At 43.9% G+C, this 4,638-nt stretch overlaps 1 long non-coding RNA gene across 1 annotated transcript; it reads right to left on the bottom strand.

The window, feature by feature from the left end:
- Positions 1 to 25: 25 nt before the first annotated feature.
- LOC125526708 lies at positions 26 to 4,217 on the bottom strand. Its single transcript, XR_007291865.1, has 3 exons — positions 2,493 to 4,217; positions 1,841 to 1,915; positions 26 to 1,464 (listed from the first exon to the last, which is right to left on the bottom strand). It is a non-coding gene; the product is annotated as an uncharacterized LOC125526708 (long non-coding RNA).
- Positions 4,218 to 4,638: the final 421 nt, after the last annotated feature.

The following is a 4,638-nucleotide window of genomic DNA, read 5'->3' as shown; positions in this document are numbered from 1 at the left end:
TGGAAGGCGCAAGGCAGCAGGGGCAGGTTAGGCTGTGGCTAGACAAGGGCAGTTCGATGTCCTAAAAGGATGCATCTATTTTGGTAGTCTCCAGATTCTATTAAGGTAGTATTTGAGTCAGATTCCTATTAGAGTCCAAAGTATGTCAAAGTAGTAGTCCATGTCCTTTATAAAGGACCTACCTGTGTAAGCATAGACGCAAGCAATAATCAACAAAGTCTAGTTTCCCTAATATTTGTTCTCTATCTCTAATCCCTGCTATCTTCTACTACTGCTGCGGCAACGGCGCCGCACCATCGACAACCCGTCGACCCCCAAGCACCTCCAGGCCACGGAATAGCCCTTAGATCCAGAGGCTGTTCCAGTTTCACTTGTATCAATCCTAAATAAGCCTCTTGTGGTTTTGTCGCACAACTTCGACTTACAATTATTTACAGTCCACCTACTACCTAGGGCTAGTTACACTTCATGATCTTGCTTTCCATCCCGACCTGCATCACTGGACTTTTAGATTGGATTTTCTGGTGGTAGCACTTAATCCTCACATAATGCAAATTACTTAATCCTCACTCTGTATCAGTTAAGTAACTATGCTGTAGCATTCTTCAAGGTAAAACAAGCATTCAAATTCGCACTCTGATTGTATTTTCTTAACTATGTTTTAGCATTTGTTTCCAAGGTAACACAGGCATTCAAATTTGCACTCTGATTATATTTTCTTACCTATGCAGTAAGACTTGTTTTCAAGGTAACACAAGCATTGAAATTCGCACATGTTTATTCAGTACTGTCAAGAAGTGGCTGAAGTGTTCATGCTTGGAAAATGCTATCACAACCAAATTGCTTAACCCTTTCAGTATCTAAGTTCCTGATATAATCATATAATCTTGTAGCAGACCCAGTTCTTACTAAGAAGTCATGCTACCTCCATGTACAGCTTGTGTGGTAGGTATCCTTCAGACTACCATGATTAAAATTCAAGAGTCGTACAACTACATACTGCCATACCTTTGGTCCAGCCAGGGGGTTCAGGATTCATCTCACCAATCGACTACTTGGATGCCCATGGTAAACCTCCTCCCTCCGCAACCGCTGCCCCCTGCGCCTCACAGATCTACCCTTCGGCGTTCAGCTCCTGCATCGGCGACAATGTTTGCTCGGCAACTGGTTTGGTCATCGGACAATCTAACGACTCAGAAATGGGAAATCGATTGGTGAGATGAATCCTGCGCCTTAACAGCCTCCAACATGGTCAATCTTCTAGTGCAGACAAAAGAAATGGGAAATCGATAATAGCTCAGAAGCAAAACTCAAATGAGACCAGAGACAACTGCCCCACATGCTGCCCTGGAGCACCTCGACATACATGCACGCCCTGTCCCTGACGGAGTCTAGCTCGGCCACTGTCATCAGCGCCTGTCGGCAGCTGAGTACCGCCCACTCCTGCAGCTACCATAACACTGCCTAAAAAATACACGTATATTTATACCATAATATTGCTTAAAGAAAAACAAAACTGAGACAAGGAGGGGAAATAATTTCAAAGCACATTACTAACATGACCCAACATGCAAAATAACCATCAATAATACTCTGTAGCCATATTTTTCAGCCATACCAACACAGCTGGATATCATAATGCATCTTTAGACAAATTCACAGGCAATGCATTTTTTTTTTGGCCACATAGATCATCAATACCGGATCAGGCACGAGACACATCAAGCAGAAGCAAAATATACATATATGTAAGCATCAGCAGTACAGAAATTCAGAGAATGAAATAGGAGAGATGATTCTTGTGATGGATTACAATGTGACATAATGATTATTAACATACCTACAGAATGATTAATGGAGTTACTCCTGTTTCAGCTTGCTCAACAAGAAGGTTGCAAATGGCATCACACATTGCCTGAAAGACATTAATCAAGCACATCTCAGATGATACCCCAAATATCGTTCTTTGTTAAAGAAGATGCATAAACAATGGGATTGCCCTTACCAAAATTCAACATAGTAAGCTTGATGCAAATTACTGTATCATGAATAGGATATTTAAGACCAGAACACAAAAGAGTTGCTGTTACATGCATATGCAAAAAACTAAGCTCTAAAATTTATAGAGATACTATTCTCTTGCTAAGCACTTAAATTTTTCTCCCGGAACAGAGATACTATTCTCTTGCTAAGCTCTTAAATTTATACACAGTTTTGATAGAAACATGTGATATGTCCCTTGCTTATTGCTGATACTGCAACTGCAGTTTATATGATTCTACTTTTGTGCTTCCATACACCTGTTATGAAGCATTCATCTTGGCAAAAAATACAAAGGATGACATATGACTCTTCTACCAATTCTAGAACTTGTTCCTTTCTAAACCAAGCATCAATCAAAAAGTCATGTCAAATTTGAACCAAAACACAACAAAACATCATACAGAGAGGGAGAGAGGTCAGAGGGGAGGGAAGGACTGGGAGCAGGTCACCTAAGGTAAATCACGAGCGCCAAAATCCTACATGAGGCAGCATGGTGCAGAACAAACTATCGGGAAATTCGTGGATGCCATATACTTAGAAATGATGCCTGAAATGGAAAGTTTGCCTCAAAAAAATTCATCTAAAGCACTTTTAAATCTAAAACAATGGAATATAGATAGCAGGGAGATGAGAACGTATTCTTAAATTCATAAACCAGGAACACTAACTGGGCTCATGATGCCTACACTTGAAAACCCGATGACTATTTTCAGCAGAAAAATCACACAATGAAATGGTATCAATGCATCATATGGGGAAATTGCAAATCATAGGGTGGAAGTGGAGAAACCAATCACATACCTTGGCATTGACAAAATCCCAAAAGTTTGTAAGCATAGAGCACCAAAACCCAATCAACAACACAAGAGTCTAGAGTCCGCAATGTGTGCACCGCCTAGAGCTCGGGCCTCACTGCTTCATCCCTCCGCCGCTAGCCTAATGACCCTCCCTACTCCACCCCCGCCGTTAAGACCCTGTCGCCCAGGGAAAGGGGGCAAGCAATGGGGAGGTAAGGAGGAAAATGAGAGGTACAAGAGGAGCCGGGATAGGAGGTGGAGATGGACGACGACGGACGAGGGGTGGAGGGACAGATGTGGTGGTTGTGATGGGAGGCTAGGGTTCAAATGGGGTTTGCATGTAGCAGCGGAGACGCCCACGACGAGCCGCACGACACGTGGCGTGCGAGGACAAGGTTGCTCACACCCACGAAGGGCTCACCCAGCCAATAAGGAGAAAGAACGAGCCCACCGGTCATAATACTGAAAACTAACCGTGCGGTGAAAACTGGCAGAACAAATCTGATGGCCGTAATGAACCAATTGACCAAAAGCAGCTCTATCAAATGGCCAACAAAGCTTCAATCTGGGGGAGCACCAGGAGGCCGAGTTGGCGAGCCTCATTATAGGTTAGAATGTTGGTGACATGATCATGAATGGTGACACCTTTGTGAAGGCACGTCTTAGTGAGCAGTTTCTGATGTCTGATCTTGGCCCTTTTCAATACTTTCTTAGGACAAAGGTCTTTTCTACCTCTGATGGATATATTTTTCTGATCGTGGTCGGACTCTCCTTTTCTATATGTTGATGACATGATCATCAATGGCGACGACCCCGAGTATATTGCCTTTGTGAAGGTACGTCTTAGTGAGCAGTTTCTTATGTCTAACCTGGGCCCTCTTCTCGACTTTCTTGTGATAGAGGTCTACCTCTGATGGTTTTCTCATTTACTATGTCTCGTGGTCCGCGTGTTGTGGATTCTTCTGATGAGCAATCTCACTTGACTACTATGTTTTCTTTTATTGGCAAGGCACCGGCTCCAACTCAGCCTACTTATGGCTTCCGAGCTCGCCCGCTTCAGCCTATTGACCGCTATGGTCACTGTGCGGCTCTTCCCGGGACGACTTATCATGAGAGTTGTTCATCCAGAATGGCTGCATGTGATGGCATTGAAGATTGATGCTCTTGCACGCATCGGCACGTGGAACTCATTTCCGTCCTCGTGCTCGTCTCATCACTCGTAAGTGGGTCTACAAGGTTAAGACTGGTGATTCTCTTGAGCATTACAAAGCTTGTCTAGTGGTGAGAACATGGTCATGACTATGATGAGACATTTGCTCCTATATGGCCCACATGATCACTCTTCGCGCACTTCTCAATGTGGCTTCTATTCGCCGTTGGCCTACATGTAGCCACCACCTGGGTTCTCTTCTTGATGGCATGGTTTGTCATCTTCATCACTCTCTATATGGCTCTAAGCAAACACCTTGTGTCTGGTTTGAGAGCTTCGCCTCAGTGGTGATTGCGGCTGGGTTTTTGGCAAGTGCTCGTGATCCTGCACTTCCGGTGAACCATTCAACTTGTGGTCGAAAACTTCTACATGTCGATCATCACTGGCGACGACTCTAAGTACATTGCCTTTGTGAAGGCTCGTCATAGTGAATTTCTTATGTATGATCTTGGTCCTCTTCGCTACTTCCTTGAGATTGAGGTTTCTTCTACCTCTAATGGCTTCTTTATTTCCCGCACTTCGGTCCACCATTCCACTTGTGGCCGAACACTTCTACATGTCGATCATCACTGGCGATGATGAAGTACA

This window comes from Triticum urartu, unplaced genomic scaffold, assembly GCF_003073215.2.
Source record: "Triticum urartu cultivar G1812 unplaced genomic scaffold, Tu2.1 TuUngrouped_contig_1498, whole genome shotgun sequence".
In the NCBI taxonomy this organism is placed as follows: Eukaryota; Viridiplantae; Streptophyta; class Magnoliopsida; order Poales; family Poaceae; genus Triticum; species Triticum urartu.
The sequence above is the reverse complement of the archived record's forward strand: the minus strand, read 5'-3'. Positions and strand labels throughout refer to the sequence as shown.